General features: G+C 33.5%; 2 long non-coding RNA genes across 2 annotated transcripts; one reads left to right on the top strand and one right to left on the bottom strand.

Moving 5' to 3' along the window:
• The first annotated feature begins 3,578 nt into the window (after positions 1-3,578).
• LOC128491006 (uncharacterized) lies at positions 3,579-11,618 on the top strand. The gene is made up of 3 exons (XR_008354000.1): positions 3,579-3,744; positions 3,864-4,254; positions 11,305-11,618. It is a non-coding gene; the product is annotated as an uncharacterized LOC128491006 (long non-coding RNA).
• Positions 9,941-13,230, bottom strand: LOC128491008 (uncharacterized). The gene is made up of 2 exons (XR_008354001.1): positions 13,111-13,230; positions 9,941-10,066 (listed from the first exon to the last, which is right to left on the bottom strand). It is a non-coding gene; the product is annotated as an uncharacterized LOC128491008 (long non-coding RNA).
• Between the last annotated feature and the right edge of the window lie 436 nt (positions 13,231-13,666).

The raw sequence follows: 13,666 nt of genomic DNA on the forward strand, positions 1-13,666 counted from the left end.
AACATTTGAACTTCTTCTCTCTTTGGAGGCAGCAGGACACTTTGTCCTAAGGTCACTGACCCTCTGCTCCCCTATCAGCTGCCTTGAAACCTTAATTGAATGACAGATGGTCAGCTTAGAGAGCCAGAAGCCATAAAGTGGCACTTGCCTGTAGCAAAGAAGAGCAAATCAGTATTTGTTTCTCCAAAGAGCCGGATCACAATGTACATTGAGGCTGATGGACAGTGACCTTTGTAAATTAGGTTTCCTTGAATTGACCTTGGGTCTAAACCATGAGGCCAGAGTGCACATCTACCCCTTTTGTTTCTATCCCCTTCAACATCGTGTTTGTTTAGCAATCAACTCTTACAGACGTGTAATGACCCAATGGTTGGCTGAACAATGAATCTGCACAAACAATATTTTTATTATTAGCTCAATCCATTCTTATGTGATCATTAGTTGTCTGTCTCTGACGGTACTTTTAATAATTCACATTTTTTACAGAATGTTAAATATAATTAATCTTGCTGATATAGTTCATGGCTGCCATAAATACACAAACGTCAGCACAGTTGCCCAACAACTCCTCTGTGACAGTCTCTGACTTGCTCCAGCTTTTTGTTTACTTAGTGGGTTTTTTATTTGACTTCCGGCCCCATGCCTTGTGAGAAATATTCCTTGATCACACAGAAGCATGAGCCCTGAATATCAGACACAAGACCGTCAAGATGTTACTTTTTCTTTCCAAGGAAGCCTATTTTTCAAATATTTTAATATATTTTAAAACATGATTTAAAAAACAAACAAACAATGGATTTATTGTTTAATCTTGTAGCAATACCAGGCTTAATGTTTATATTTTTCACACACATATGTGGGCTAAAACAAATAAAGGCAGCCTTAGCACACTTTGGATATGTTATTAAGCATTGACTGCTAAATTATAGCTTTAATGACACCGTTAATAAGGTGAATAGCTACAAAATGGATAAAAGACTCTTTGCTGAATATGTGTTTATTGTTTTCTTTGTATATATAGTCTATATAGTAGAGTGATTTTTACCAGCAGTAGGGTATTAGGTGCATGTTGCGCCAGTTGGAGGTTTCACCTCTGATACAAGGCTGACATTTGACATTTAGCTAGATGTTTAGAGTTGTGTAAACCATTGCAAAAGACATAACTGAGGGATCTGAGGGATGTGGATAAAGTGATAGGTATATTACAACTCATGTTCATGTTCTAGTAAGCAGGGTTCTGCACAACTCATGTTGTTCTCTTTATGCATCACAAATAGATGTACCCCTTGGATGTCCATCAGTGGTACAACAAGGATAGATGGAAGGGCCTTCACAGTCACACACTCATTCACCGTATTCACCCCACATCCTACCTGGAGGAATACTGATATATTATATATCGATATAGATATATATATGTATATGGGCCAAGGATTAACTGGGGGTGAAGGGTGGGGTTATAAGATGGGGAAGATATTGGAGGATTTATATAATATGCCATAATATGCCATGAATATACCAATTTTACAATGCTGGGCAGTGTGTTGGTTCTATATAAATAAGATGCAGTTCTCCTGCAGTTCATCTTTTTATGTTACCTTTCTGAGTAGCTAGTAATACATCTGTCTGCTGTATGTCTATCAAATATATGTATTTTCAATCAAGCCAACCAATTAGGTGCCAATGCCTATTTCCCCCCTCAGTGTATCTATTTCCATCTGCCTGTATTTTTCAAGTATCATCTTTCTGCTGTATCTGTTTATCTTGTGATGGTTAATTTAATAATCTATTCCATACATATTGAATTATTCTGTTCTCCAATGGCTTAACTTCTCTGTCTAATTGTTAATTGGTAATAATAATCCGCATTATTGTAAAATGAATTCTGAGTATTTGGCGGAATGCTTGCTAGCAAATGACTGAGTTAACGTTAAAACGATGAGGTACCAGTGACTTTCAGTTATGAGGACTTTAGGGATGTTTGTGCAGCATGGTGGGCATAATATTATTGTGTACTGTCTAAAAAAAAGTATAGAATTGGTTGTTATGGTCTTAATAAGAATGAACAATTTATTCATACGCAACACACACCTCTGGACACCAACTGCCATGCACAGAGGGCTCCTGAATTAGTTTAGGAAAGGTCCTTGGGGTCAGTGAAATGATAGTAGCAGAGGTGCAAAAGGTCACCACATTATCAATTTCAGTTTTGGTCCATTGTGTTGTTTTTAATGTGAAGAATGGCACTGCACATGAAGACAATAAACAGGTGATTTTGATTGATACCTCTGATTAAATGAGACATGTTTGCGCCACACGAAATGAATCAGATGACCCTTAGAGATGTATATTTAAATATGTGCTGCCCTTATCAAAGTTCATTGTGCTATAGTTTTGCATCCCTCTTCTTCAAGATTAAGTCATACAGTGGATTACATAGAGCACAGCGCCTATGGGTGAGGTGGCTCATTCCTCAACTTCAGCCATGAAACATAAGGACAATTTATAACAACAATCAGCATCTTCAGTGAATACAGTTTTACATGATCTGAAAATTAATTAGATCACATTTAGCTAAATTGACTCAATTAACTATAATAATGCAAAAAATGTATTTATTTATAATGGCATAAAATCCTGGTATATAAATCTATTTTTAAGTGCCTGCTGTATGTTCTTCTACCTCGTTAATGGATTTATAGAAAGTTAAACGTATTGTGGGTTTTTCTGATATAATTCCTCTACTGTAGACACATGCATGGAAAAGGTTGCAACATTGTAACACATTGTTTAGCAGAATTCTATGTGCCTGGGTCACAGACTGTTACATTGTTAGCTTGTGAGTAAGGCTATCTTTACATATAACTATAATACTATTATTAGTATTACTAATAATTATCATAATGTATTGGTTTGTCTTAACCTGTCAATTCTAGTTCTGCAATACCCTTTGAGTGAACATACTGTTATGAAAGCTGAGTAAATTGTTGATAATAATAATAATAAACATAATAATAATAATAATAATAATAGTTACTTATGATTTCAATGAAATACTTGAGTTATGGAAAGTGCCTGAAATAATGTCCCTGCTTATATTGCCATTAAACTGCCTGTATTCTGAGCTTTTTATTTCCACCTGTCTTCTTGCTCTTACACTGTGTGCCAGTAAGGAGTTCACATAGACATCATCTGTAAGGATTCCTCCTTAAGGGCTCTGAATAAATAAGCATTTCCTTATAATGTAGAAATGTATGATGTCACAGCTTACATCCAGTAATCAGGATCCCTACATTATTTGCTGATTTATCATAAATATCACAAAAATGGGCTGGTTGACATCTTTTCTTTTTCCTTTTCTTGTGGACAAAGAAAGATTGGGCTTGGAATGAGCACATGAATGTGTCAATGTGGTTTTTTTTATGTGCACATTGCCATGCTAAAGCTTCGTACGCCTTTAAGAGCTGTGATTCCAGCAATCAGTGGTGTTACAGTAAAAGCATATTGATCCGAAGCCCATATTGCACGAACAGGCAGGGCTCACCTAATCAACTTATTTCAGTGTAAGCATTTAACCATTTATAAATGTTTTATTTCAGAGGGGGGGCCGCCAACACCTGCTGCCTAATAAATACCATGTAATGTTATCCATCCACACCCAGACTAAATGATCAAGCAGCAGCCATTGCTTTCTTTAATTAGAGCCAGAGATCATGCACAAGCAAGAAGGCCCAGATGAAGGAGGTAAATTCAGCCCTTGTGCAGAGAGAGCTGACAACTTCCGTTCGGCTGCTATTGCAGATCGAATCTTTCGATTGTAACCGAAACAATTTGCATACTGATTCTCTTTCATTGCCTTCCAGATCTATAACAAGGCAGCCAGCTATTCAAATGCAAGAAGCATCCCTTAAATGCAAGGCAAGGCTCTCCAAAAAAAAAAGAAAAGAAAAGAGCAGAGGGTGAGAAAAAAATCTAGCCGAGTGCTTTATTCTTCCTATTATTTCAATACACATCTGTTTACTTCTTATTTGCACTGGATGCAGGATCCTTAAGACTTAAAGAAGGCAGGTAAAGAAAATGGATGTCTTTAGCTTTGGAAATAAGGATGGTGGATTTATAATGCAGAGATGATTGGAGAAGATGCTGCCTGGAAATGGATACTATCTCGATCTTGGAGGAGAGAGAACATCAGCCTCCAGATGGAAGGAGAATATGGCATTTTGGGCTGTGCCTCTGGTCTCAGGCTGCAATGAGGTATAACTCTTCCATATATATAATATATATATTTATATATTGTGTTTATTTCTACAGCCCCAATAAATATGATATGGAATTTGTTTGGGTGTTTTATTTTTTTTTTTGACTGAAATTCTTTTTCTCTTTTTTTCTTTTTTTTGTTACGTATCCTGATAGATTTCATACTTTGTTTCCTAAAGGGTCAAATTGTAGGAAGGGACCTTGCCTTGAGATGTCAAAGAGGCAACTTGCCATGAAATTTGCTAATGTGCTATGGATCGCTGGGGTGAGCTGCTGTAACGGGATCAAGGAAGCCAGGAGAGAGTGTGCACACCTTGAATGATCTGTCAGGGCAGCGGGGCGTGGGGGGGTGGAGGGATGACATTTGGTACCCAGCTGAGATTAGTGGGCATGCAAAAAGATGCTTAGCGGGTGCAGAGGTCATCACAGCTTCTGTTCCAGGGCATCATAAGTGGGGTCATCCCTTGTACACCCTGCTTTTTTTAATATATATATATATATATATATATATATATATATATATATATATATATATATATATATATATATATATATATGGAATAGGGGCACGTGTAATTGGGTTTTGGAGGGCTGTGCTACGTGTGTGACGCTTTGTGTTCTCGTACTTTGACACAGGTGCATTATTTGGGGACCTTGCTGCCCTGTTGCTGGGCGCAGGAGGGGATGGTTCGATCATTCAGCCATTGGCAGGGGAAGGGGGCGGGGCGCAGAGAGTTGGTCTCTGTCACTCATAGGTTTTAACTGTTTGTATATACCGTATATGATGTGGGTTGTTGTTTTTTTAGTGCGACGAAAAGAAACAAAACGTGTGATTGTAAATGTATTTGTGTCGGTAGCAAATTTTAATACCAGTTTTATTTAACTTGGTAAACAACTATATAACATTATTGGTACAATAAGACATTTTCTTATAATTGTGCAATGAATAAGATTTTTATATATATATATATATATATATATATATATATGGGGTTAACTAGCAAGCAGTGAAACATATATTATATCTGTAACTTAACTTATGTATATACGCTGCTTTATATAAGTCTCTCCATGTTTGATTGTTAGTCTGTTACAAGTATTATGTTCTAGAAGAAAACCACAACTATAATTTGATACATAGATTGACTATTCTTTTTTTTAGTTATTATTCGCAGTAAATGTGGCATATGAGAAGGACATAATAATATAAAATCGTATTTGAATACATATTTATATTTTATATTTAGTAAACTATAATTTAAATTTATATATGTTTTAAAAAAAAAACTTGGATGCGAAAAATGAGTAGATAAATAGCTGGTCTGGCTTGAACTATTGCAGCCCTTTAGATCACTCTATCAGTTATAATGATAATATTTAAGTGATATAGTGGAAACGGAAATGACGCATGGAGTGCATATATGGTGCCCAAATATATGTGGCAATTGTTATAATTCCTTATAGACAAGGTATGTAGCAGATCATAAGAATATAATACTTATAACAGATATACTGTGAATTCAAAATTATATATATATATATATATATATATATATATATATATATAGCCTTATATACATTGATATGTGGGTTCCATATATATATATGCCCTTTTATTATTTGTTTATTCTTTATTTTTTTGTTAAGGCACAGTGAAAATTTATGATGAGGTTTGACGTGCTAATCAATAGTTCAGCTCCACTGTTAGATGTGATGCTTTGCACAGCAGGCTGGAGGCGAGCTTCGCCCAGCCATTAAAATGTCTGTCAGATTACAATTTCCACTGGTATCAGTTTGTATTATAGTAAAAAATATATTATATATATATATATATAGATATATATCTATATATATATATATATATATATATATATATTTAGATGCACAAATATTGAAAAACTTGTTCCAGAGGCTGATACTTAAGAGAGCTCCCCAACTTGTTTTTTTTTAATTATTTACTAATTAGGTGAGAGCACATGCACCTTGTGTACTTCGTATAATATTATTTTTTTAAAATCAGTTCATAATTCTAACTATAATAATGTAGGAGGAAGTATGTATTGACGATATTATAGTGTCAGAACGGGTTAATGGGATAAGTGATTGTGTAGAAATCTAAAAAAATAAAACGTCCCTGGCATGTAGATTTTAGTTATTTATTGAACGTTATTCTGTTTGCTTATTTTAAAATAGATCTGTGGGTAGCAGAAAAAAGGATAATTAGCCATGAGATTCTGTCTATCAACTAACAAATATGATAGATATATTTGTTTTTCTCTCTGAAATTAAGTGTAATTTATGTATGTAATTGTTGGCAGCATCATAATTCTTTGACATTTGATTTTAAAATCTGTTGCAATTAATTGTGATGTGGTAAAATTTAACTTTTTAGATGACCGATTCAATAATATTAACATACGAATATCCATTTTTTAAGTAAAAAGAAAACATGTGTAAACCATTACGTCTACATATAGTGCATTATTAGAAGTAAATATATTTTCTTCTGTGTTTGTATGAAAATGAAAGTAACCGATCTCAATTTACCCATATAAGAAGATGATAAATCTAATTTCCACATCGATTTTTGCTGAATGGAGTGATATCTGCAGTATCTAACTGGCCTCTGCTACTAGAAATTATTCCTCATATGTCCACTGTTGTTTGGTATAATTTAGGATATAATTTAACTCCTATGTAAATGTTCAGAACATCTGAAATTTGTAGCAAGAAAAAAATAAATATTCAACGGATCCGGAAAAACATATTTTTACCCTATAAGTATATGTAGGGGAATTATTTAAATATCCTGATGTTTTCCATCGATGTAGTTACCAGGAAATGTATACCAACCCGTGTGATTTCGTCCAGTAAATTTGGGGGATAAAAAAATCACTTTCTCTTTCGAACAGAATTAAACGTGGAACCCCAAAAATATTAACACACAAAATCATGCACATATTCCAGTCCAGGTATATTATACCTCCGTATGTAATGTGTGCATAGTTCCTATTACAATGGCACGTATTCATTTTAAATCATTTCATTATTTTTCTGGAATCTTATTTTTTATTTTTGTTTTATTTTGTTTTTACAATAAGAAAATGTAGGACCGATTTTAATTGTATTCTGAATATATTCGCAGTTGGTATTTAATAGATTGTATATATGTGTGTGTGTATATATGTGTATATGTGTGTATATATATATATATATATATATATATATATATATATATATATATATATATTGATCTAAAATGCAGACTGCATGAAAAGATACACGTGCTGTTGCAATAATTATTTTTATTGTTTCCCATTAATTAGTCTTTCCCTATTCCATGACTACCCAAGAAGTATCCAGACTGTGGCTCGTGTCTTTCCTGACGAGGACCCCATAATGTTTTAATCTATATTTAAACAATTGTATTTTGTGTGTGTGAATCCTAGAAGTGATTTATCTAACCATGTTGATAGGAGGCTGTTTAATCCCATCACATTGTTGCTAAAAATCTATCTATGCACTATTCACCTTCTATCAAAAAAATCCAATATCTCTCTTAGGTTAGTGTTGGTTGAGTGAGAATAATAAACCCCTTTGTTTTATTCCCCCTGATGTTAACCTTCTTTGTAAGTGGGCATTTCCAATGTAGATTCCTGGATCCTCAGTGTGTTTACTTTAGTAAATCACTTACTATAAATGACTTTAGGTTCAGCCAGTGTGTGGTTAAAATTACAATTAAATCAATGCACTCTTTTAGCTGGGACACTGCATTTGCTTTTTTTTTTTTTTTTTTTTAAAGTATACTTGGTTCCAATTCTAACCATGTGCCTGGTATTAAATGTTTGCTATCCTTATCACTCTATTATAACAAAGATTACAAAATGTAGGAAGACAGAGACAGTAGATTAAGCTGACAATCATTCTGAGTGTCATTTGGAAATTTTTAACTTTTTTTGTGTAGAGTCTCAACCTTCTGATATTTAAACAATGATACTGCCACTTGTTTAACAAGAAAACTACACATTGTATCCAGGCAACGCCATCATTTCCCTGCTGCATGTATTACATACATACAAGTCACCTTATATCAAATAAACCAATGCAATGAGTCTTACCTCAAAAGACTGACTTAAAAAAAAGATTTTATTAATTAAAATCTTCCAATGAATTTATTGCAAATATTGAAAATCGAACAAACTTATCCAGATGAATCAGGAACAGTAATGGATATAGATAGATAGATAGATAGATAGATAGAGAGATAGATAGATAGATAGATAGATAGATAGATAGATAGATAGATAGATAGAAAATGGGTTTGTATATGTAAAAAAATGCTAATGCCTGACAACCCTATTGATTTTACTATAAAAACAGAGTATTGAATATATTGATCTATTTGTAATCAAGTAACGATCCTATTATTAGTAGAAATATGGAAATATAAAATGAGTTCTAGGAGACAATAATTAGGAGACTTAGAGTTCCTCGGTCAGATCTTCGATAACATTAAAGAAAGGTCGATTAACGTTTCCAAACTCTCTATAAACTCGTATTTCGTTCGTAATTTTACGAAAGATTCTTATTTTGTAAATTTTAATTCTAAATGGTGTTAAAACTTACATATTGTACTAAAAAATTATATAGTTAGAAAGACATAAAAGAGATTGTCTAAAGACGTTTCAATTTGTTTCTGGCAAAATTTCGTAAAAAGCTCGAATTCTATTACTTGGACATTGCAATGCTGTTGTGATGGGACATAATACCGATTCTGGATAATCTAGGTTTCAATGCAGTAACCTGTATTACGATTTATTTAAGACTTAACTGTTTAATAGACAACAGGTTTGGGGGAAATTCACCTAAATATAAGCACATATTTCAACATTTTTTCCCTGAGATGAATTCATGTATTTTCCTATTTGTTTATTATTTGCATTTCTGGAAAATAAAAAGTTTATTCATTGATCTTGTTTTGTTTTGCTTTTTCCATTATTAACATCATTAATACAAGCTATCAATAACCCTGTCGTTTGCAGCATAGCTTCACAGTATTGATTCCAGCAGCTATTCATCTCTGCCATGCAAGGCATGGAATCATTTTCGCATTACAGTAGCCTGGATTTGCTTTTAATTCATATTTAAAGCTGCAACTAGTCCCGTGGAGCTCTCTGTGCAAAGACTAGAGGCGCCTAATTAATAATAACTCAGAAACTAAGGAAGGCATCAGTAGATAAATAATTAATACAGACATCTATGTCTCTTTCAGTATTACTACTTTAAAGTTTTCAAGTCAGTAGGGCCACATTGTGAGTCTGCAACTTGTACTTCAAGAAGTTCTCCTCCAAGCCCCCTATAGACAGACAAAATTGCTGGATAGATGGGCAGACAGACAGAGGGCAAGAGAAGGCATAATCAGTTGTGTACATTATATATATATATATATATATATATATATATATATATATATATATATATATATATATATATATTTCCATGTTTTAGGGGTGTATATAGGTAAAAGATAATTAGAAAAAATAGAAAAGGTATTGTGTGAGATGGCACAATAATGGAATATTGAGTGTATGTTGCACACGGTAACAAACAGTTTACATTGATTAACTAAAGATTACAGCCGATTCCTCCCATATTTAGTATAGTTTCTCTTGAAATTGAGACATTTTTAACTTTCAAAATATTTTATTGACCCAGACGCCCCATACAACACAACGTCTACGATTTCCAAGACCGTGAATTTTAAAAACAATACAGATGTATAGGTGTGTGAGTTCATTGTGATCCATCCCTGTGTTAAGACAAAAACACAGTAACACAAAATATTAGTATGTTGCGGAACAGCAAAATATACCTCCGTACTAGAAAATATATAATCAAGTGGACTGAATAATAATTAATAATAATACTACTAATAAATAATAATAATTAATACAGTGTTTTATATTGTATTTAAAACGCAATACATTGCAAGGGTAACATGGAAAGGGAATGGAATATATGAATGGCTAGTCCAGCTGATCCAAAATATATATGTAAATATTTTAATATAACTGTAGGTAAACCTATGTGCAGGTATACGTAATATGTGTATATAGAGAGAAGACATATTTAATGTATATTGTACACCTAGAATACATTTTGAACCCCCTGCTAGTGGGCATAGGTGTTTTCATGGTAGGTATATAGGTGAGGGTAGTTACAGAACGATTGGTCAGATATAAGAGCCAAACACCCACATGAAGGCCGCTTGAATGAATCTTAACAAAAGTGTAATTTTCCCCTATTGGAAAGCAGAAAGACACTCGCGTGAATGAGAAATATCGACCGCTATGAGAATATGAGCAGATGTTCCTAATACCCTCTGAGTTCTGCATCTTACCCCAGACTGTCTCCATGAATTTGCCTTCACCTACACAATCCTTACCATCATGTATGGTGTGTCCATAATGAGCACTCAGACAATATATAATATGAGTGTACTATTAAACCACAAGCCTGTCTTTACCTGTACATTAATCATTGTGTGCATATACTTCTTGATAAATTATATAGCAATCCTTCCAAAATCTGATCAATTCTTTCAATCTATGTGTGTACACACTCACATTGTACATATAACGTTGTAACTGTGTGTTACTGCTCTTTTGTGTTATTCTTGTTACAATTTCCAACGAAGGTGGAATATTGATGAAAAACTGTAGAAAAATAACAATAATATAATGATAGATGATTATATGCCTATTTCTATAATATGCATACAGGTATGTTGTGTATATTGGAAATGAAGATTATTATTAGTGTATTTATTAGTTGTACAACAACATACATATTACAGCATATTATTATAATCAATATACTTAAATTAATTCTAGGAAAAATTTTCCTTAAACTATTCTTAAGACTAAAGTTAAGAGTATTAAATATATGGTATATTGCAAAGAATTTATTGGGTATTATTATTATTAATATTAATATTATTATGTTTTCCTACTTTTGACGTACTTTTTCCTATTTCCCCCTTTACAGTGACAGATTTAGATATATTTGTGGATGGGCAAGTTTGCAAGAAACCTCGAGCTAAGGGAGGCAAAAATCCATGTGTCCAGCTGGCAGCTGTTGGCTTTTGGAGTCTTCACGCGTCACCTTTGACATGTTGCCTTTTGGGGGCGAGCAGAGACCTCCATCCACTGACCAGTGCAAGCTGTCACCTACAACACAAGGCAGCAAGAGAGGGGGATATGGGGGCGTCAGCAGCCCCTCACCGAAATCACCTCTTATCATACTTTGTGTTCAGATCTTGCTGCTTAGTCTTTTATAGGTAAAGAGGCGGGGGATGGGTTGATGATTGTATGTATATAAATATATATATATATATAAATACATGTGTGTAGATAGATATATAGATAGATAGATAGATAGATAGATAGATAGATAGATAGATAGATAGATAGATAGATTATATACAGTGTTTGAATAGGTTAAGGAGCAGGGGATGTATGGATGTATATATATCTGTATATATATAAATATATATATATAGATTATATACAGTGTTTGTATAGGTAAAGAAGCAGGGAATGAGTTGATTAACGTATGCATTTATGTATGTGTATATATATGTAAATATAAATATATATATAGATATTATATATTGTGTTCGTATAGGTAAAGGAGGAGGGGAATTGGTTGATTTTATATATTTTTATATATTTACTAATGTGATCTCACCCTTATATCGATCTATGGCAAATAAATATTCTCGAATCTCTGTGTTTTTGTAAGTGATCTTTAAATATAGCTTCTGGATAGATGAAGATTATTTTGTAGGTTAACAGTTGGCTGGCACGTTAACTGTGATTGATTTTCTCTGATTTGTTTAAATGTGTTTCGTTCAAGGTTAATTTTAGTATCGTTTTGTTGTTTTTGGAATATGCTTGGCTTTTATCCAAGGTCTTCACTAATGCACAGCAAAAGAGATAGGTCGCGCAAAACAACAAATAAATAATAATAAGTCGATACAATTCTTTCTATATTGGGATCAATGTACAAGACCGATGCTGTCCATCGAGAAGTAAAACACGAATTATCACATTATTATATTTTATTTATGTGATTTTTTTCTGAAACAAAAGAACCTTTTTTGTACAAAAGCTTTAGTGAGCTAAATTATTCATTAAGAGAATAAACAAGTAACAAGCTTTATTTTTTTACATTTAATCTACAACTGTGATTATTGGAAACTCAGACAGCAAATGGTTAATCGGCTGACCCCGAATTGCATCCCTCTTGCATCTCTCTGGGCTTGGACCAAATGAAAGGACATTTAGGGCGCTGCGATCTTCTGTCGCTTAGGGTCACACAATAGACACATCTGTCCTTGCTTTCAGAAAAATCCTATACTTCTCTGAACAGCTGCATGTGGCTTCTGTTTAGATATACAATCTCCCCTAATCCCACAGTGGCACGGGATTCACCAAAATGGCACTTTTTGGAACAGAAAAAAAGATTTTTGGCTCAAAAAAATAAATATATGATTCGGCTTTGTTTGGGGTCTAATAAGGCGCTTATGTGGTGGACTTCATATTTTATAATAAAACATGTGAATAAATTACAAATTATATATATGGAACACACATACACACACATATATATATATAATATATAATATATATATGTTCTACCGTCACACACATATGTGTACATATATGTAAGTTAAGTATGTGTGTGTGACGAAAACATTTTAGCATTTATAATTATTATTACATTAGGGGCATATAAGGGATCTTAAGTGAGCTAAAAAAAAAAAAAAAGTCAAAGTAAAATCCCACTCACTGTGATTACTTGGGGACAGCAGAAGCACCTGCTCAGCTGATGAGTGGGCTGAATAAATGTGAGTCTGATTTGCGTGTTTGGTGTGTTTTTTTTTAAGCACCTGTGGTTGGGGAAACCCGGAAGTTCGTATTAAGATTCAATAAGAGAGGACACACGTACTTATAATGCAAAGTCACCAAATAGGAGGGGTGGAATTAGGCAACTAAGCTCGCCCATGTTTGAGGTGGGGAGTAGGTGTGATTGCTTTATGGATCCACCACCTGATTTCTAACTTCATTAGACATCTGTCTAATTGAAATCGCATTTGCATTAAATAGTAACAGTGATATTGATGTAATAATAATTACACCAGTAACAACAATAATACAGTACAACTAATAATAATAATTGCATTTACATGCGCTCCACAAGTTAGCCCCAAGGTAGTTGTAACTTTTTTTTATTAGGATACACATTAGTATCACTATTAAAATGCTGTCCAATAGTGCATATCAAATGCTGCCCTGCACGGGATTCATGCTGGCATCTAAAAGGTTAACAGAAACACCTGACACTC

The sequence above is a fragment of the Spea bombifrons genome, chromosome 4, assembly GCF_027358695.1.
Source record: "Spea bombifrons isolate aSpeBom1 chromosome 4, aSpeBom1.2.pri, whole genome shotgun sequence".
Lineage (NCBI taxonomy): Eukaryota > Metazoa > Chordata > Amphibia > Anura > Pelobatidae > Spea > Spea bombifrons.